Below are 23,212 nucleotides of genomic sequence, written 5' to 3'. Positions count from 1 at the left end.
ACAGTTGGAGAGTATGCAAATAGAATCAGCGCAGTAGGAGACTTCTGGTTCGACCCTCGAGCCATTAGTCAGGACAAACAGGTGAGGGAAGTCCTGCAGCAACACAAAGCAGCATTTGCACAGCACAAGCATGACTGTGGCAAGATCGCTGGCTTAGTGAATATTACAGGTCCCGACCCCAGACCCCAAAAGCAGTACGGTTTTCCCCAAGAAGCAGAGGGAGAAATCTCCAAAGTAATAGAGTTTGTTGGATCAAGGCGTACTCAGATCAGTAGCCTCCGCGAACAATGCACCAATTTGGCCCGTCAGGAAACCCAATGGATCATGGCGACTGACCATTGATTACCGGGAATTGAACAAAGTAACCCCAGTAGCAGCCCTTACCGTAGCCACGAATCCCGAGGCCATGCTCAAATGGGGACCACAGTCAAAACATTTTTTCGGTTCTGGTAATTAGCAACGGCTTTTGGTCCATTCCATTGGATAAAGCGTGCCAGTACAAATTCGCCTTTACATTCCAGGGACAATAATATATGGGGATGTGCCGTCCACAAGGCTTCCACAACTCCTCCTCCATTTTCCACCGACAGCTGGCAAATGGACTGGCAAAATTTTCCCGACCCGATTGTCTGGTCCAGTATGTAGATGACTACAGACACAAAGGGAGAGCAAATTTCGCTTCTCGCCGAACTCCTAGGACTCCTAAAACAGATTAGATGTAAAGTCAACCCCAAAAAGGCCCAGATTTTAAAGGAAAAAGTGATTTACTTGGGTACAGTAATCATTCATGGGAAACGTGAGATCGAGCAAAAGAGAATTGACTCGATCGTCAAATTGCCCCTTCCCCATAATGTCTCAGCCCTCTGGTCATTTCTAGGACTGGTTGGCTGCTGCCAAAACCATATCGACGGTTTCGCCACAAAAGCAGCGCCCCTATCCGACCTTCTCAAGAAGCAGGTACCTTGGGAATGGCTTCCACAGCACACAGATGTCGTGGATGCTTGATAGAGAGCCCTCAGCACATTACAGCCCGCATTACAGGTCCCAGATCCACTTTCCCCGTACGCAATTGAAGTTGCAAGCACCGACCGAACCCTTTCGGCCGTGCTCCTCCAGGAACGCCATGACCAAACACGCCTCACGCATGTTAGATCCTGTCGAGCAAAGATTTTCTGCCTGCGAAAGGCACCTGCTCGCAGTTTTCTGGGCAGTACAGTACTTCGCCTACATTACAGGACTCAACCCCATCACCATTCCCACTGAACACACCCCAACACAGCTATTATTAGACCATAAGACATAGGAGCGGAAGTAAGGCCATTCGGCCCATCGACTCCACTCCACCATTCAATCATGGCTGATTTCAACTCCATTTACCGCTCTCTCTCCATAGCCCTTAATTCCTTGAGAAATCAAGAATTTATCAACTTCTGTCTTAAAGACACTCAACGTCCCCGGCCTCCACCGCCCTCTGTGGCAATGAATTCCACAGACCCACCACTCTCTGGCTGAAGAAATTTCTCCTCATCTCTGTTCTAAAGTGACTCCCTTTTATTCTAAGGCTGTGCCCCCGGGTCCTAGTCTCCCCTGCTAATGGAAACAACTTCCCTACGTCCACCCGATCTAAGCCATTCATTATCTTGTAAGTTTCTATTAGATCTCCCCTCAACCTCCTAAACTCCAATGAATATAATCCCAGGATCCTCAGACGTTCATCGTATGTTAGGCCTACCATTCCTGGGATCATCCGTGTGAATCTCCGCTGGACCCGCTCCAGTGCCAGTATGTCCTTCCTGAGGTGTGGGGCCCAAAATTGCTCACAGTATTCTAAATGGGGCCTAACTAGTGCTTTAGAAAGCTTCAGAAGTACATCCATGCTTTTATATTCCAAGCCTCTTGAGATAAATGACAACATTGCATTTGCTTTCTTAATTACGGACTCAACCTGCAAGTTTACCTTTAGAGAATCCTGGACTAGGACTCCCAAGTCCCTTTGCATTTCAGCATTATGAATTTTGTCACCGTTTAGAAAATAGTCCATGCCTCTATTCTTTTTTCCAAAGTGCAAGACCTCGCACTTGCCCACGTTGAATTTCATCAGCCATTTCTTGGACCACTCTCCTAAACTGTCTAAATCTTTCTGCAGCCTCCCCACCTCCTCCATACTACCTGCCCCTCCACCTATCTTTGTATCATCGGCAAACTTAGCCAGAATGCCCCCAGTCCCGTAATCTAGATCGTTAATATATAAAGAGAACAGCTGTGGCCCCAACACTGAACCCTGCGGGACACCACTCGTCACCGGGACACCACTCGTCACCGGTTGCCATTCCAAAAAAGAACCTTTTATCCCAACTCTCTGCCTTCTGCCTGACAGCCAATCGTCAATCCATGTTAGTGCCTTGCCTCGAATACCATGGGCCCCTATTTTACTCAGCAGTCTCCCGTGAGGCACCTTATCAAAGGCCTTTTGGAAGTCAAGATAGATAACATCCATAGGCTCTCCTTGGTCTAACCTATTTGTTATCTCTTCAAAGAACTCTAACAGGTTTGTCAGGCATGACCTCCCCTTACTAAATCCATGCTGACTTTTCCTAATCCGACCCTGCACTTCCAAGAATTTAGAAATCTCATCCTTAACAATGGATTCTAGAATCTTGCCAACAACCGAGGTTAGGCTAATTGGCCTATAATTTTCCATCTTTTTCCTTGTTCCTTTCTTGAACAGGGGGGTTACAACAGTGATTTTCCAATCCTCTGGGACTTTCCCTGACTCCAGTGACTTTTTAAAGATCATAACTAACGCCTCCACTATTTCTTCAGCTATCTCCTTTAGAACTCTAGGATGTAGCCCATCTGGGCCCGGAGATTTATCAATTTTTAGACCTCTTAGTTTCTCTAGCACGTTCTCCTTTGTGATGGCTACCATATTCAACTCTGCCCCCTGACTCTCCGGAATTGTTGGGATATTACTCATGTCTTCTACTGTGAAGACTGACGCAAAGTACTTATTTAGTTCCTCAGCTATTTCCTTGTCTCCCATCACTAGATTACCAGCGTCATTTTAGAGCAGCCCAATGTCTACTTTTGCCTCCCGTTTGTTTTTAATGTATTTAAAGAAACTTTTACTATCATTCCTAATGTTACTGGCTAACCTACCTTCATATTTGATCCTCTCTTTCCTTATTTCTCTCTTTGTTATCCTCTGTTTGTTTTTGTAGCCTTCCAAATCTTCTAACTTCCCACTACTCTTTGCCACATTGTAGGCTTTCTCTTTTGCTTTGATGCATTCCCTAACTTCCTTTGTCAGCCATGGCTGCCTAATCCCCCCTCTGATAACCTTTCTTTTCTTTGGGATGAACCTCTGTACTGTGTCCTCAATTACTCCCAGAAACTCCTGCCATTGCTGTTCTACTGTCTTTCCCACTAGGCTCTGCTCCCAGTCGATTTTCGTCAGTTCCTCCCTCATGCCCCTGTAGTTACCTTTATTTAACTGTAACACCTTTACATCTGATTCTACCTTCTTTCCCTTACTTTAAGATCTTTAATCAAGTCTGGCTCATTACATAACACTAAGTCCAGAATGGCCTGTTCCCTCGTGGGCTCCATCACAAGCTGTTCCAAAAAGCCCTCCTGTAAACATTCAATGAATTCCCTTTCCTTGGGTCCACTGGCAGCATTATTTACCCAGTTCACCCGCATATTGAAGTCCCCCATGATCACTGTGACCTTGCCTTTCTGACATGCACTTTCTATTTCGTGGTGCATTTTGTGCCCCTGGTCCTGACCACTGTTAGGAGGCCTGTACATAACTCCCATTATGGTTTTTTTGCCTTTGTGGTTCTTCAACTCTATCCACACAGACTCCACATCATCTGACTCTATGTCGTTTAGTGCTATTGATTTAATTTCATTCCTAATTAACAAGGCAACCCCGCCACCTCTGCCCATCTCTCTGTCTTTTCAATAGGTTGTGAATCCCTAGATGTTTAAATGCCAGTCCTGAACCCCCTGCAACCACGTCTCTGTGATGCCTACCACATCATACCTGCCAGTCACAATCTGGGCCACAAGCGCATCTACCTTGTTCCGACAGTCGACTTAAAGATGGCTCAGTCAGCCAAATCCGCGTAGCCCATTGGACCCTTCTTTTACAGGGACGGGACATTACAGTAAAAAGAACCAAGACCCACACTTAACTAGCCGACAATTTGCAATATGCAGGTACCCCACATGAGTGTGAGATCATCACCACAAAACACAACACAGGCCCATTTATACCTAAGTCAGCTCCCAGGAAAGCAGGTAATACACCCAAGAGACCCCAGCCCACAGACACGTGCGCACCCCTGAAAATTTATGTGGATGGTTCCTCCACTGTTTTGAATGGAAAGAGAATCACCAGTTGCGGCATTTATGTAGAGGACGCGCAGGGACGCGCCCTAGATGAGATTTCATTAAAGTTGCCAGGACATCTAGGCTCACAGGCAGCAGAACTGGCAGCTATAGCGCATATTGTTGATCACCCTGACCTCGTTTCCGACCCCAGCAGACATATATTCGGACAGTTTGTATGCCTGTCATAGTTTAAAGAAATTCCTACCACTGTGGGAAACTGGAGGATTCGTTTCCGTAGACAGAAAGCCCGTACCCTCAGCCCCATTACTACGACATATCCTAGAGACAGCTAAAGATAGGAAATACGGCATAATTAAGGTTCGCTGTCATCACCGTTCTTCCCCCCCTGGTAACGTTAAAGCAGACACCCTAGCGAAGGCAGGCTCCAGACATGGCTACTTTTGGAACCCCCGGAGAGCACCCCAGTACACGCGGTTCAGGTCTCACAGACCAACATTCAGGATCTAGCGAAAGCCCAAAAGGAAGATGAAAAACTCAGGGAAGTTTTAAAAGGAACCTTCCCAGCCCCGTACGCTAAGTTAAAGAACTCAATCATCGCACATGATGGTGTGATTTTGAAAGAAGGCATTTATGTAGTTCCCAGCCAGGACAGGAACCAGATTATTTGTCAGTTCCATGACAATCATGGACACCAAGGCATTGAACCCACCCTAACCCACCTCAGACCTCTCTGCTGGTGGCCTGATTTAAAAGCTGATGAAACCCATTACATTGAAAATTGCTTGATCTGTGCCCAGAACAATCCGGACAGATATGCAAGACAGGCTCAGCTTAGTCACACCCGCCCCATTAATGGCCCCTGGATGAATTTACAAATAGACTATATAGGACCCCTACCCCCCTGCAGAAATGGTTTGACGTATGTGTTGGTGGTCATCGACACCTTCACAAAATGGGTGCAAGCTTTTCCATCGAGAACGAATATGGCCAAGACAACAGCTAAAATACTAACACAGCACATCTTTACAAGATGGGGCCTCCCACGCAGTATAGAGTCCGATCAAGGCTCCCATTTTACAGGACGAGTAATGAAGAACGTCCTCACAATTTTCGGAATTAGGCAGAAATTTCACATAGCATACCACCTCCAGTCAAGCAGCATTGTAGAGAGGATGAACAGAACTCTAAAAGCCACTCTCAGGAAAATGGTGCAACAGAACAACAGCACCTGGGACTCAGTTTTCCCATTTGCTTTAATGTTCCTACGAAACATGGTATCCAGGTCCACAGGATACACCCCCCACACCCTCATGACCAGACGCCCCATGAAAGGGACAGAGTATTTATTAGGACTGGATTTGGCCAGCCCCGCAGTCACCGCCCTCACGCATGAAAATGCTGTACAGCAGCTTATTAAGAACATAAAGGCAGCCCAGCTCGCAGCAGTGTGAGACTTGGGACCAGGAGGAAAAAAAGCAATTCCTGTTTCGATAAAACAGTACACGCCACCGAGTTTGTAGTAGTGCAGCAAGTGATGCTTTCCCTATACAACCCCAGTTCATTCCTTTCCCCCAAATTTTCCAGACCGTACTACATTTCAGACAAAGTCAGCCCCTCTGTATACAAGATCACATATCCCAAAGGTAAGTCTGCATGGTTTCACATAAACCAGCTTAAGGCTTATGGCTCGCAGAACAACCATGCATACATCTCGCTCGCAGCAGCAGACGAGCACGTCCCGCCCACAGATGATGCATTCCTACCCTCCCCCAGCCAGTCCAGCCCGTCCTCATACACATCTTCATACACCCAGAGGCACGACTCTGCCTCTCCCTTCCTTCAACCAGCAGCGACAGCGACAGCGAAAGCAATGCCAGCAGCACACCACGTTATGATTACAACCCTGCACCAGGCACCACTCCCAACGAATCTGAGCATGATTCCAGTGACCCCTTCAAAATTACGTGCATCAAAGCCCCTGACCCAGACCCACCGCCCGACGATTACGGATTAAAACCTAGCAGCTCCAACCTCAACACACAATTCTGGCACCGAGACAATTCGTTCAGGCTCATCCGGAATGATGAGATGGACCCCAATTCGCCCCAAGCAGCTTTAACCAAACTACGCCAGTCAAGAGTATGGCAGCCGGGAGAAGATGATGACATAGAGTCTGACTCCCACCAAATGAATCCCTTTGCGACCCTGTTCGCTACTGAGCAATGAGGTGTCCACATGATGGTAAAAGGGAACCGATGGAGAGATATGGTGTCCTTTCTGATGGAACCTGCACCATGTTTGTTGTATGTTTGTTCGTTTAATGTACATGTCAAATGTTGTTTGCGAAATTGAAAGTTTTCATGGCCCACGCCACTACCCTTTTGATGCCCAATAGCTGTTAATGGAACAAGTTTGTCGACAGACAACCGTTCAGAGGAACTAGTTTGTCGACAGACACCACTCATAGCTACTCTGCTGATTTGATCATGAGATGCAGCCCCCACGACGACCACATTCTTACCCGTTCTTGCCGGTCGCTCAGGCGGTGGAGAAACGGCACTGGTCCCCGCCCTGCCTGAGGAACCCCCCTCCGGTCAGCTACGCTTGGGTAGAGCACAAACGGCACTGTTCACAGTCCTACCCAGGGATTCCACCCATTTCTTACCCGCCGCGGCCCATACGCACCCCATTTTGGCTCGTTAAGTTTGAAATTCTTTTGTTTGTTTCTGCCAATCCTTAGGTTGCTTCCATATGCTATTTACATCCTCAAACACTAGGATGGTAGATCTCACAGGCTGCGAGACGGCTCGCACTGTGTCAGTATTTTTCTCGGATGTCTTGTCCAAATATTCAACTTTTTTTTAAATGAGGGAGTCACAGATGGTGACCAATTATAATGGATAATTGGCAACAAAGGACAGACAGACAGACATACGAGATCTTAAGCAAGATAATAACAGATATTATGCTTGTGTCCATAGAACTCCGGAACCTCAGGAACCCCAGAGGAAGAAAAAGAAGACCGACAAAAGGAAAGATGAAGACGACTTTCATGCTTTTCACCTGGATCTTAGCGGGATCCCTTCAGTTGCGCACGGACGCTACCCCCCCTGACCCCTACCACACAGGCCATGAACGCTCCCCACCCTGCCATACACTGTACCCGAGATAGTTAACCCCAAGATAGTTAACCCCGAGACAGTTACCGACACCCCGACCTGGTGTGACAAGTTCATAACCTGGTATTCACTATCTTACATAGCAGAATCACTCTTAGTGCTGGCGATACTCTGCAGTGTCGTTCAGACACTTAGACTCAGAAAATGGTGAAGGAGAGCCTCCCGCTCTCGCACCAGGGTATACACGTTTAGGTCCCCTATTTCGGACTTCACCAAACCCCCCAACCCCTTGAGTGAATTAAAGTGCATCCGTTTTTCTTTGTGTGTGTTTTGTTCAATAAAGAAATGTAAACCTCTGTGCTTGACTGCCAAACCAGAGAAACTTGTGTTGCTGCTATTTGTACAGTTTAAAATGTTGTAGATTATTTTTGATTGTTTGAGTGAGGATAGTTTATTGAGGATAGTTAGGGGTTCCAGTTTTTTATTTTGTAATGCATGCCTGAATGTCATAGCGCCCCGTAGAGTTTTATAATGATGTATGTATGTAAAATGATTTTAGGTAAAAATATTGCGATTCATAGGATATGGCAGCGTAGAGCCCGTGAAGTGCTTATAGGGTGCCCCGCTGGGTCAGAGAACAAAGACGACGCGGTAATGTGATCCTTCACGCTTCACATTGAGGATCACAAGGAGGATGTGTAGCCATCTGGGATGGCCACTTCTCGATTACAAAATGGACACTTTGCAAAGATTTCAGGGAAAATGGACAATACTGAGAAAACAAGCAGGCTCAGAGTTTGTCTGTTGATTGGAGCCGCAGCTCCCAGACAAGACCAAAACTGTAGGCCCATTAGCATACTAATGGCCCATCACTGGGAACAAAAGAGTAACATTTAAGTAACCGATACTAAGGCAGACACCCCGGTGCCAGAGGAGACCAGAACAAAGCAGGCCAATGGCCACCTAGGACACGCCCAGCCATCAGGGCACCCACCCCTTTATTGGATGAAATCAATAGGAACAATCGAGAAATGGCCCGATTGATTGGGGCCAAGTTCAAGGCCCACCCAAAGGCGCGCGAAGCCCCTTTGGGTATAAGAAGGAACCCCCAAGAAAGAATCGTTCTCTTGGCTCCGGCTCTCACCGAGGAGAGACCTGCCCAACAGCTGCACCAGAACAAGTAAGTCCAAGGTCAATGCACGCTACCAGACAGATGACCTTAGCCGTTCACCTGTACCAGTTCGACCCCAGCAGCCTCAGAACCGAACAACGGCCATTGTTCCTCTGACTGAGTGGGCGCCCGAAGCTAAATATAGGCTTTAGCAATTGTGATAGTTTAGTATGTGGTATTTGTGCATGAGTATATTTAACTGTGTGTGTAAATAAATAAGCATTTGACTTTGAACTAACTAACTGGTGTATCGAGTCTTTGATCAGTATTCGGTTTAAATCTTGTGGCGGTATCCAAACATACCTGGCGACTCTAGTGCAAACGTAATTAGAATTAAGGAAGGCTACCATATTGACTGCCATATTCAGAGCCAACAAAAGAACCAAACATTTAGCAACAGGAGAAAGGACAACGTCCGGAACTGACAGTTAACCGACAATTGCCGCCTATTTACAAAGCTTGTCTGGTCCTCTGCAACTATATCCGGGACACATGACTCTAATCGCAGAGTCAGCACCTCAGCCAATGACGTAGCATCCACATCCAGCAACGAGATGGGCCTGTATGAACCACGCTCCCTGGGGTCTTTATATTTTTTCAAAATGAGGGAGATGGTGGCCTGTGAAAGTGTGTCAGGCAAGGTACCCCCCGCAAGAGCGTCATTAAACATATCTACCATCAATGGCACCAGCTGGTCTGCAAACATCTCTGAAAACTCAACGGGGTACCCATCGGGACCTGGAGCCTTACCCGATTGCATCAGCCCAATCGCCCTCTGTAGCTCCTCCGAGCCTAATGGGGCATCCTACTCTTCCCTACTCTCCCCCGCTGGCGGCTCTGACTTATAAAGATCTCTTTAGAAAGCTTTAAATGCACAAACGCATTTTTAACCCTTGAAATTTCAAGCCCAACCCTGATCTGCCTATTTACAGGTTTAGCAGGGGCAGAACAGGAGACAGACAACACATTTTTGCATGTTAACCCTGGTCTAGCAGACTTCTCAGGCCCTGCTCCACCAACCATCACTAAGTTAAGCCCGTGATCAGACACTTCCTTTCCTTTCCTAGCCGCTCCACCTCAGAACAACCCCATCCATTCCTGGGATCTGCAATCTGCTCTGGATTCTTCCCAATTTCTAGGCCTATATTCTTGCTGAATTTTTCGAAAACAGGGAATGGACATATCAAAAAAAATGCAACAGCACAACTGCTCCTTATTAATATTATAAATTAAACATGAAACAAAAGTTTTATATAAACGTTAGTGAGGCTTATGAGAGAACCTGATCTGATTCACATCATTTCGTTTTTATGAATTGTTCTCAATTTCACATATAAATTGGAAGTGGATTTAGCCTCAGGATGTGAAGGATGTTTCAGTTTGAGAACTCTATTTTGTTCAGCAATTATACATGTAAGTTATTTGGTTCTTGTCTGCCATCTAGTGTTAGATTCTAATAGCAATTTCACATCCTCCTTCATGATTTCAGAATTCCATGATTTTGACTTTCATACATGAACGTTAAGCATTTGGAAGCAGTTCATTAAGCATTTGGAAACTTTATAAATTTGTACTCTTCTTTCCATTTGTGCAGTAAGTTTTAATGCAAAATCCAATCCATGCTTCTCTTAAGTGGCCAACCTTCATGTGGCAGGCTATAAGTGTTAACAGACAAGTTGACAAGTTGGCCCTGTGGTGTGTGTGTGTAAGGGATGACGGGGTTGGGGGAGCATGGTTTGATGGGCCTTTACATCAGTCAATTTCTGAAATAAATGATATATATCTTCCAAAACTGGAAGTAGACACTATCAAATAAGATGCCCAAATAAATGTATTTTGGCTGGTTTAGCTAGGGGCTGGTTTAGCTCACTGGGCTAAATCGCTGGCTTTTAAAGCAGACCAAGGCAGGCCAGCAGCACAATTCAATTCCCGTACCAGCCTCCCCGAACAGGTGCCAGAATGTGGCGACTAGGGGCTTTTCACAGTAACTTCATTGAAGCCTACTTATGGCAATAAGCAATTTTCATTTCATTTCATTTTATTTTTTCTAATTAACAGGCAATTTAACGTAGCCAATGCACCTACCCTGCACATCTTTGGTTGTGGGGGTGAAACCCACACATACACGGGGAGAATGTGCAAACTGCACACAGACAAACATACATAGAAGGTAGGAGCAGGAGGAGGCCTTTTGGCCCTTCTAGCCTTCTACGCCATTCATCACGATCATGGCTGATCATCCAACAGTGACCCAGAGACGGGATCGAAACTGGGACCTCGACGACATGAGGCAGCAATGCTAACCAATGCGTCACCATGCTGCCCTCCAAATAAATATTTTAAAGTGTGCTCTCTCTATTAATGTTTGTTGGACATTGGGCAGCACGGTGGCGCAGTGCTTAGCACTGCTGCCTCACGGCGCCGAGGACCCGGGTTTGATCCCGGCCCCAGGCCGCTGTCCGTGTGGAGTTTGCACATTCTCCCCATGTCTGTGTGGGTCTCACTCCCACAACCCAGGGTAGATGGATTGGCCATGCTAAATTGCCTTATTTGGGAAACAAATTGGGTACTTTAAATTTATTTTTTAAAAGTTTGTCGCACATATCCTGTGCTTTATTTACCACAGTGTCTCATAAACCTCTTCATGGAGACAATTTTACCAGTTCATACTGCTGGTGGGATCCTCGTCGAACAGTCGCACATTTGATGAATTTGGTTAGAAAATCATGGCAAAGCCAAATTTCATGGCAAAGCCAAATTTTGCAAAATTCATTGATAGAAGCATAGATTTTGTAAAATTGGTTCTATTGGACTGTATTTGATCCGATGAAGTTCAACAACAGGAGCAATGTTCCAGGTTCAGCAAGAAGACCAAGACTGACAATGGAGACAGATGAGATTTGAGGAAAGAGAAAGGGTCAAGTTGTAAATTACATCAAGATCATCACTAACAAAAGCATGCATAGTGCTTTGAATAATGTGTATTATTGAGACCTGAACATCAACTTACCCTCAGTTTGAAAGTTAATGGCAATAGTAGCCTCCTTCCCACCTCCTCCTCGGAGTGTTGGATTGCTGGCTCTCCATCCTCACTGGTGTTACGTTCTTGTCGGATGGCCTTATTTATTACAAGAATGCTTTTAGTTAATGCTATAAACGATTTTTTAATAAACATTTTATTGAGATATTTATGGATTATAAACGATTTATTAACATTCAGTGTGGGTAAACTATATACAAGAGAATAGATGAGAAAACTGTTAAATCATGCACAAGAAGCCTCTCTCTTTGACTTCCTCTAGCCAGTCTGAGGGGTCAGCTGCCTTTAACAGTCACTTATATACTAGTGAGACTCCTAGTGGTCAGTCAGTGAATTACATCACAACCATGATATCACTACGACCCCTTTCCTTTGAAAGAATAAATTAATACATTATCATCAGTATATTTACATGTGATATCATGAGCTTATCAGCATTTATTGCCCATCCCTAATTTCCCTTGGGGAGGCAGTTAAGAGTCAACCACATTGCTGTGGGTCTGGAGTCACATGTAGGCCAGACCGGGTCAGGACAGCAGATTTCCTTCCCGGAAGGACATTAGTGAACCAGATGGGTTTTCACAACAATCGACAATGGTTTCATGGTCATCATTAGACATTTAATTCCAGATTTTTATTGAATTAAAATTTGCAGTGGCGGGATTCGAACCTGGATCCCTGGAGCATTAATCTGGGTCGCTGGTTTACTAGTCCAGTGACAATACGACTCCCCAATGACTTACCTGTCATTCCTCCATGATCCTTCGTCCTTCTTCCTAATATATCGGGAAAATCTGAGTGGCAGTGATGATGATGGAAACAAAAGTAGAATGAACAAATGGTTCAGTAGGACGACTTATGTGTCAGCAGAAAAGGAATATGGTGCAGAAATGATGGAAGTGCATTATTGTGCCTTTAAAGAAATGATAACATCTTGACACATACAAGGGCATAATTAAGATTCAATATCCTGCACATCAAACTGCTGTAAAATGATGTGCAGGGTGTCCCCACCCACAAATTAATGTTGAAATGAAAGACATCCCTGTTAAAGACAGGCATGTCACTCAGCCTTTCCCATTCCTTAGCTGTCAGAAATGATGGAGAAAACAGAACGGGCATTAAAGGAAGCAGAGCTTTGGTGCAGTGGAACTCCAGCCCATTTTCCAACTTGATAGCTTAAACTACAGTGGCAAACTGAGCAGCCCTAATGGAAAAATTGAGATGCTTAGTGCTCAAGAAATGTAATGTATTTATACATCTAAAGCATCCAGTTATCCTGGTGAGCTGGGAGCAGTTATCTGTGATGTGATGTGTTGGGTGCTCTGGATCCGTGGAACACATACAGGACACCAACACTTAAAATAGTTCAACACTATTTTATTAAGTTAGAAACTGTTGAACTGTGGGTTAACACAATGTTAGATTAAACTAAAGACCTATGCCTGCCCTAACCAGTGAATGCACTCAGCACATGGTGAAGATCTGTGCTGCAAGCTGTAAGCTCTGTCCTTTTGAGAGGCTGCATCTCGAATGAGCGTGAACTCTGATGCCCCCTGTCTTTATAGTGAGTGTGCTCTAACTGGTGATTGGCTGCGGTGTTGTGTGTGTTGATTGGTCTTACTGTGTGTCCATCAGTGTGTGTGTCTGCACCATGATATACTGGTGTATATTATGACATCCCCCTTTTATTTAAAAAAATGCATGTGTGTGGCAATAAATAATGTATGGTGAGAATGTTCCTAACTATGTGTGGGGTGCGAAGACATATTTACAGGACTACGTACATGAGAAGTAAGCTATTTACATGGGAAGGTGCCTAGTGCAGAGAAGCAGTATGCAACAAGAGTAACGAGATCAACACTATATACGAATCAGGGAAACGATCAAACAAAGCAACGAAAGTATTCAGAGAGTCCATAAGTTCGAAAAGTTCATAAATTTAGTCTCTGAGGTGGGCGACAAATTCTGGTTGACCGCCTCAAGGGTGGGTCGAGAGCCGCCGGTTCAGGAGCAGGCTGGACTGCGTCAAAGTCAGGGGGAGGCAGAGTGACAGGGAGCTCTGCATAGTCCGTGGCAGGGTCAGCAGGAGGGCGAGGCAACACTGGAGGACCACGTGGCGAGCGTGGAACGAGACGAAGGGCGCGTCGATTGCGGTGTCGAATAGAGCCATCCGGTAGACGAACCAGGAACGAGCGGGGGACCACCTGCCAAAGGACAACAGCGTTTGCAGACCAGCCACCATCCGGAAGATGGCCGCGGACGTTGTCATCTGGAGCCAGAGCAGGGAGATCAGCTGCACGGGAGTCATGAGCCGCCTTGTGCTGTGAACGAGACAGCTGCATCCGGCGAAGGACCGGAACGTGGTCGAGGTCTGGGACATGGATGGACAGCACCGTCGTCCTCAGGGTGTGACTCATGGGTAACTGGGCTGGCGACAGGCCAGTGGACAGTGTGGGGGAGCGATAGGCCAGCAAGGCAAGGTAGAAATCAGACCCAGCATCGGCAGCCTTGCATAGAAGCCGTTTGACGATATGTACTCCCTTCTCCGCTTTGCCGTTGGATTGGGGGTACAGGGGACTGGACGTCACATGGGCACAATTGTACCACCTGGCAAAGTTGGACCATTCTTGGGTGGCGAAGCAGGGGCCATTGTCCGACACAACCGTGAGCGGGATGCCGTGTCGAGCAAAGGTTTCTTTACATGCACGAATTACTGCCGACAAGGTGAGGTTGTGCAACCGTATCACCTCCGGGTAATTCGAAAAGTAGTCCACGATCAGGACATATTTTCTACCCAGCGTGTGGAACAGGTCGATGCCCACCTTGGTCCATGGTGACGTGACCAACTCATGGGGCTGCAAGGTCTCACGTGGTTGGGCCGGCTGGAAGCGCTGACAAGTGGGGCAGTTGAGCACTGTGTTGGCTATGTCCTCATTAATGCCAGGCCAGTACACTGCCTCTCAGGCCCATCGGTGGCACTTTTCCACGCCAAGGTGGCCCTCGTGTAGTTGTTCCAGGACAAGCTGGCGCATGCTATGCGGGATGACAATGCGGTCCAGTTTTAGAAGAACCCCATCTACTACCGCCAGATCATCTCTGACATTATAGAATTGAGGGCATTTGCCCTTGAGCCACCCGTCCGTTAGGTGGCACATGACACGCCATAGCAAGGGGTCAGCCGCCATCTCGCGGCGAATTTGGACGAGGCGTTCATCCGAGGCAAGTAGATTGGAGGCCGCGAATACCACATGGGCGTCAACCTGGCAGACAAATCCCGCTGGGTCACATGGAGTGTTGACTGCCCTGGAGAGAGCGTCAGCAATGAAGAGGTCCTTGACTGGGGTGTATACCAGCTGGAAGCCGTATCGCTGGAGCTTGAGAAGAATACGCTGGAGGCCAGGCGTCATGCCTTTCAAGTCTTTCTGTATTATATTGACCAGCGGGCAATGGTCGGTCTCGACCGTGAATTGAGGAAGTCCGTAGACATAATCGTGAAACTTAACAACACCGGTCAGAAGGCCCAGGCACTCCTTTTCTATCTGCACGTAGCGCTGCTCCGTGGGGGTCATCGCACATGACACATATGCAACGGGGGGCCATGATGAGGCCTCATCACGTTGAAGGAGCACTGCCCCAATGCCGGATTGACTGGCATCGGTCGAAATTTTGGTCTCCTTTGCTGGATCAAAGAAAGCTAAGACCGGGGCCGTGGTCAGTTTTGCCTTGAGTTCCCTCCATTCGCGCTCGTGGGCAGGGAGCCAATGGAAGTCTGTTGTCTTCCTGACTAGGTTCCTGAGAGCCGTGGTATGAGAGGCGAGGTTAGGGATGAATTTCCCTAAAAAATTGACCATGCCCAGAAATCGGAGGACCGCCTTCTTGTCCTCTGGTGTTTTCATAGCTGTGATGGCAGCTACCTTGTCCGCATCCGGCTGCACACCTAATTGGGAGATGTGGTCCCCGAGGAACTTAAGTTCTGTCTGACCAAAAGAGCATTTAGCCCTGTTGAGGCCGAGGCCATGCTCATGTATACGTCTGAATATGCGCTGGAACACATACAGGCCACTAACACTTAAAATAGTACAACACTATTTTATTAAGTTAGATGAACATACTTTCACTGTGGGTTAACACGATGTTAGATTAAACTAAAGACCTATGCCTGTCCTAACCAGTCTATGCACTCAGCACATGGTGAAGATCTGTGTTGTAAGCTGTAAGCTCTGTCCTTCTGAGAGGCTGCATCCCGAATCAGCGGGAACTCTGATGCCCTCTGTCTATATAGTGAGTGTGCTCTAACTGGTGATTGGCTGCGGTGTTGTGTGTGTTGATTGGTCTTGCTGTGTGTCCATCAGTGTGTGTGTCTGCACCATGATATACTGGTGTATATTATGACATGATGTTCAATTAGGGCAGTCTCTCTCATTGATATTCAATTTCCCAGTGCTTGATGGGCTAATCCTCTATACAGATTTATTACAAAGTTCCCAACCTTGATGTTTTACTTCTCTGCTGGTGTAAGGAGTTCAGTGCCTGTAGTTCCTGATTGAGAAACGATCTAGCCATGGCATCCATTTTTTCTGATTCAGGAAGATGAACATTAGGTTACTTCATCCATTACTAAACTAGAAAGATGCATATTTGTATTATCTACATGGGTGTTTTCATTCTAACCATTCATTTTTCCAACAGTCGGAGGAGGCATCCCCACATACCAATGATTTAATTTTAAAAGACGATGGGTGCGATTTTCCTGAAGGTTTCTAAGTGTGGTAGCGAACGGGAACTGTCGTGAGCTTCCCGACGCTCGGACCGGCGAGGCCATCAATGGTATAAAACATTCATTGGTCCACTTAATGAGGCCCCACAGGCTTCACACCGCAAATGATGGTCCCGCCGGTTGATTGGCCGGGACCGCGCTCGCCAGATGCCTGCTAACAAGGGAGAGCAGCACTTAAACCGCTCCTGCACAGCCAACACATGGGGGGGTGGGGGTATGGCCTGGATGACCACATGGGCCTCCTTTTATCGGGTATCCACATCAGTCACCGGCCTCCATACTGGCGTCATTAGCCAGGTCCTCTTATACCCCCCAAGAGCCAACCGGCCAACCTTGGTGGTCCTCGAAGAGGCCATGATTGTCCGACTGCCCAGGATGTAGCTATCGTGCTGAATCCTGGGAACCATGCACACTCATGCATGATCTGCATGTGGTGGTCGCACACGAGCTGAATGTTCAGCGAGTGGAACCTCTTCCTGTTGATGTAGGGCATTCCCAGATGGCCTGGTGAGTGCAAGGCGACATGCGTGCCATCAATTTAGCCCCTGGACCTGGGACATCACGTCGATGGCAGACAATCCTGCTGCCCAGGCATCTTGTTGGGCCTGGTCCATGTCAACGTTTATATAGTTCACTGCCTGGGCACATGGGGCATCTATTATTTCATGGATCATTTGTTGGCTGTAGCTTGTGAGGTGCCACACATGTGCCCGCTTGAACCCTGGAACGATCCAGAGGCATAGACGTTCAGGGCTGCGGTGACCTTGATGTCCACCAGGAGCAGGTATCCGCCTCCTCCATGTGGTGCCAAGTCACAGAATCACAGAATAATACAGTGCAGAAGAGGCCCCTCATCCCATCGAGTCTGCATTGATGCATGAAAGACACCTGACCTGCCTACCTAACCCCATTTGCCAGCACTTGGCCCATAGCCTTGAATGTTATGACTTGTAAAGTGCTCATCCAGGTACTTTTAAAGGATGTGAGGCAACCTGCCTCTACCACCGTCCCAGGCATTGCATTATAGACTGTCATCACCTGCTGGGTAAAAAGATTTTTCCTCTAATCCTCTCTAAACCTCCTGCCCCTCATCTGTAACTTGTGTCCCCTCGTAACTGACCCGTCCACTTAAAGGGAACAGCTGCTCCCTATCCACCCTGTCCATGCCCCTCATAACCTTGTACACCTCGATCAGGCGCCTCTCAGTCTTCCCTGCTCCAGTGAAAACAACCCAAGCCTATCCAACCTCTCTTCATAACTTAAATGTTCCATCCCAGGCCACATCCTGGTGAATCACCTCTGCACACCCGCCAGTGCAATTACATACTTCCTATAATGTGGTGACCAGAACCACATATAATACTCCAGCTGTGGCCTCACCAAAGTTCTATACAACTCCAACATGACCTCCTCGCTTTTGTAACCTATGCCTCAATTGATAAAGACAATCACATATGCCTTTTTCACTACCCTATTAACCTGCCCTTCTGCCTTCAAAGATCTATTGGCAAACACGCCAAGGTCCTCAGAACTTCTCAATGTCATGCCGTTCGTTGAATACCTCCTTATCAAATTACTCCTTCCGAAGTGTATCACCTCACACATTTTAGGGTTAAATTCCATCTGGCTCTTCTCTGCCCATTTAACCATCCCTCTATATCCTCCTGTAACCCAAGGCACTCAACCTCACTGTTAACCACCCAACCAATTGTCATCTGTGTAATGTCACATTGGTCCCTTAGAAGCAGGGCAAACTTACTGATCCTACCCCCCAGCATGGTCCTCTATGTCATTTATATAAATGGCAAACAATAGGGAACCCAGCACAGATCCCTGTGGTGCACCATTGGACACTGGCTCCCAGTCACTGAAGCAACCATCTGTCAGCACCCTCTGTCTCCTACAGCTAAGCCAATGTTGAATCCATCTTATCAAGTTACCTTGCATCCCATGTGCATTTGCCTTCTTTATAAGCCTCCCATGTGGGGACCTTGTCAAAGGATTTGCTAAAATCCATGTAAGCTACATCTACTGCACTACCTCATCTATGCACCTGGTCACTTGCTCAAAAAATTCAATCAAATTTGTTAGGAATAGGGCAGCAAGGTGGTGCAATGGGTAGCACTGCTGTCTCACAGCGCCGTGGTCCCAGGTTCGATCCAGGCTCTGGGTCACTGTCCTTGTGGAGTTTGCACATTCTCCCCGTGTTTGCGTGGGTTTTCACCCCCACAACCCAAGGATGTGCAGGGTAGGTGGATTGGCCATGCTAAATTGCCCATTAATTGGAAAACAAAATGAATTGGGTACTCTTAAAAAAAAGCTTTTTATAAATTTGTTATGCATGACCTCCCTCTGACCTCCATGTTGACTATTTCTAATCATACCTCGCCTCTCCAAGTGGAGATAGATTCTCTCCTTCAGAATTTTCTCCAACAGTTTCCCTACCAATGATGTGAGACTCACTGGCCTATAGTTCCCTGGCTTATCTCTACAACCTTTCTTAAATACTGGAACCACATTCTCCAGTCCTCTGGCATCTTGTCTGTGACCAGAGAGGAATTAAAAATTTGGGTCAGAGCCTTTGCAATATCCTTGCCTGCCTCCCACAGCACCTGAGATGCAATTCATTTGGACCTGGAGACTTGTCCACTTTTAAGCCTGCCAATACATTGTCACTCCCTATGACAATTTGCTCAAGAATCTCACAGTCTCTCTCTCTGAGTTCCATATCTACCTCCTCATTCTCTTGGGTGAAGAGAGAGATGAAGTATTTGTTCAACACCCTACCTATGTCCTCTAGTTCCATCCACATCTCATTTTTGAATGCCCCCCCACTACTCTTCTGTAGAATGCCCCACAAGTAAATCTTTCTAGTCTACCTTAGCCAGATCCTGACCTATTTTACTAAAATCTGCTAAAATCAATTCCAAAACCTTTTTTGTAACTTGTCCTTTTCTATGTCCATAACAACTTAAATTGTACCATGTTGTGGTCGCTATCACCAAAATGCTCCCCCACCAACACATCAACCACCTGTCTGGCTTAATTCGCCAGAATTAGGTCCAGCACTGCACCACCCCTTGTTGGATCCTTTACATATTAATCTAAAACATTCTCCTGCTTACATTTTAAGACCTCCACTCCATCTAAGCCCTTAACACGATGACTATCCCAATTAATGTTGGGAAAGTTGAAATCACCTAATATAATGGATCCAGTAAGGCTAAGAGAAATAAAACACAGTGAGAGTGTACAAAACATGACCAGGCAGATGGTCTGAGAAAGCAGATCAGAGAGCAAGGAAAGTCTAGATTAAACTGCATTTATTTCAATGCAAGAGGCCTGACAGGCAAGGCAGATGAACTCAGGGCATGGATGGGTACATGGGACTGGGATATTATAGCTATTACTGAAACATGGCTAAGGGAGGGGCAGGACTGGAAGCTCAATGTTCCAGGGTACAGAAGCCATAGGGAAGGTAGAATGGGAGATAAGAGAGGAGCGGGAGTTGCGTTTTTGATTACGGAGAATATCACGGCAGTACTGAGATGGGATATATCCAAGGGTTTGCTCACTGAGTCTATATCGGTAGAACTGAAAAATAAGAAGGGAGAGATCACTTTGATAGGATTATACTACAGGTCCCCAAATAGTCACAAACAGATCGGCGCCCAGCATGGTTCTCGATTTTGATCTCTACCTCTAACGCTCTCGACACGCTCTCACTTAAGCACATCACGGCAATTAAATCATGCCCTGTATTTTATTAAAATAAATTTAGTGTACCCAATTAATTTTTTCCAATTAAGGGGCAATTTAGTGTGGCCAATCCACCTACCCTGCACATCTTTGGGTTGTGTGGGGTAACCCACGCAAACATGGGAAGAATGTGCAAACTCCATAAGGATAGTGACCCAGAGCCGGGATCAAATTTGGGACCTCGGCATCGTGAGGCAGCAGTGCTAGCCATTGCGCCACCATGCTGCCATCATCATGCCCTATATTTGCAGGTGCAAATCTGAATTTCACAGGATCCTAATCCAAAATATTAGTGAATTCAAAAGCCCATTTATATCAATATTTCTTCCACTTATATCCTTTAGCTTTAATCATCAATGTTGACATATGTTGTGGCATTTGATAGGAAAGAATATTCTGCAAAGAAGTGCATTCAACTGAGTTTTGCCACCTATGTCAACATGACCACCAGAAGAGCAAAGCCAGCAGGCGGCTTCCATTGTCGCTTGGGGGTCACGAAGATGCAGCACCTGCTGACGTATGTTGAAGGCACCTTAAACATAATAGGGGATTGGCATGGTTGCCAATATTTGAGCTTATTATTTTGAAATTTGTGTTCTATTTGGCAACTTTATATGTTCTTTGTTTGTTTATTTACAATGACATAAACTTAAGGGGCTGAGTTGGCTGAATGGTTGCAATAGGTGCGAGATGCTGCGCAGGTCTGTATCTTTATAGTAACACAGCAACAAAGTCACAATGACAGTGAGAGTGCTTGTGCTCTGGGGGCTTTTTATCTCTGCCTTAGATGAGGATTTAATTAAAAACTTGTTTTTCACTCACCCTTTTCGTCTGTGGGACGAGCTGAAAGTCATATGGGCAGAGTAAAATGAAATGAAATGAAAATGAAAATCGCTTATTGTCACAATTGGGCTTCAAATGAAGTTACTATGAAAAGCCCCTCGTCGCCACATTCCGCCGCCTGTTCGGGGAGGCCGGTATGGGAATTGAACCGTGCTGCTGGCCTTGGTCTGCTTTAAAAGCCACAACATTCTAGTGTTACACCGATGCCACGAGTCGGGCGGGCGGTCTGGTCGTCCTTGTCGATCGCCTCAGCCCCGGTGGTGGTGGTGCTTGTTCCAGTGTTGTCGCCTCTGGGAGCTTTACGGTTTCTGCTTCAGCTTCACTTCTGGTCGGACCAGGGAGGAGGACCGATCCTCCCGGGAAGGGGGCTGTCGCGGGGTGCGCCGGTGGCAGGGAGGGGGTGATTGGTGTCGAGGGGGTGTGTGTGTTGCCGGCGGGCGCCAGATCTCGCAGGGAGACCGTGTCCTTTCGGCCGTCGGGGTACTCCACGTAGGCGTACTGCGGGTTCGCGTGGAGGAGGTGAACCCTCTCGACCAACGGGTCCGACTTGTGCGCCCGCAGATGTTTCCGGAGCAAGATGGGTCCTGGGACCGCCAGCCAGGTCGGCAGCGACGTTCCAGAGGAGGACTTCCTGGGGAAGACCAGGAGGCGCTCATGAGGCGTTTGGTTAGTGGTGGTACACAGTAGCGACCGGATGGAGTGGAGGGCGTCCGGGAGGACCTCCTGCCACCGTGAAACTGGGAGATCCCTGGACTGTAGGGCCAGTAGGACGGTCTTCCAGACCGTCCCGTTCTCCCTCTCTACTTGCCCGTTCCCCCGGGGGTTGTAGCTGGTCGTCCTGCTAGAGGCTATACCCTTGCTGAGCAGGAACTGGCGCAGCTCGTCACTCATGAAGGAGGACCCCCTGTCGCTATGGACGTATGCGGGGCAAGTGAACAGTGTGAATATGGTGCTAAGGGCTTTAATGACTGTGGCCGCTGTCATGTCAGGGCAGGGGATGGCGAAGGGGAAACGGGAGTACTCGTCCACCACGTTCAGGAAGTATGTGTTGCGGTCGGTGGAGGGGAGGGGCCCTTTGAAATCCAGACTGAGGCGTTCAAAGGGACGGGAAGCCTTGATCAGGTGCGCACTATCCGGCCTGTAAAAATGCGGTTTGCACTCTCCGCAGATGTGGCAGTTCCTGGTGACTGTACGGACCTCCTCCACGGAGTAGGGGAGGTTGCGGGACTTTATAAAATGGTAGAACCGAGTGACCCCCGGGTGGCAGAGGTCCTCGTGGAGGGTTTGGAGACGGTTAATTTGTGCGTTGGCACATGTGCCGCGGGATAGGGCATCGGACGGCTGTTCAGCTTTCCGGGACGGTACAAGATCTCATAGTTGAAGGTGGAGAGCTCGATCCTCCACCTTAAGATCTTGTCATTTTTAATTTTGCCCCGCTGTGCATTATCGAACATGAAAGCTACCGACCGTTGGTCAGTGAGGAGAGTGAATCTCCTGCCGGCCAGGTAATGCCTCCAATGTCGCACAGCTTCCACTATGGCTTGGGCTTCCTTTTCCACTGAGGAGTGGCGGATTTCTGAGGCATGGAGGGTTCGGGAGAAAAAGGCCACGGGTCTGCCCGCTTGGTTAAGGGTGGCCGCTAGAGCTACATCGGAGGCGTCGCACTCGACCTGGAGGGGAGGGACTCGTCGATGGCGCGCATCGTGGCCTTTGCGATATCCGCTTTGTTGCGGCTGAAGGCCTGGCAAGCCTCTGTCAACAGAGGGAAGGTCGTGGTCTGTATTAGGGGGCGGGCCTTGTCTGCGTACTGGGGGACCCACTGGGCGTAATATGAAAAGAACCCCAGGCAGCGTTTTAGGGCTTTTGAGCAGTGAGGGAGGGGAAATTCCATGAGGGGGCGCATACGTTCGGGGTCGGGGTCTATTATCCCATTGCGCACTACATATCCCAAGATGGCTAGCCGGTTTGTGCTAAAAACGCACTTGTCCTCGTTGTATGTGAGGTTCAAGGCTTTAGCGGTCTGGAGGAATTTTTGGAGATTGGCGTCGTGGTCCTGCTGATCGTGGCCGCAGATGGTTACGTTGTCGAGATACGGGAACGTGGCCTGCAACCCGTGTTGATCAACCATTCGGTCCATCTCC

This window comes from Scyliorhinus torazame, chromosome 11 (genome assembly GCF_047496885.1).
Source record: "Scyliorhinus torazame isolate Kashiwa2021f chromosome 11, sScyTor2.1, whole genome shotgun sequence".
Taxonomy (NCBI): domain Eukaryota; kingdom Metazoa; phylum Chordata; class Chondrichthyes; order Carcharhiniformes; family Scyliorhinidae; genus Scyliorhinus; species Scyliorhinus torazame.
Note: the sequence above shows the minus strand (reverse complement) of the source record.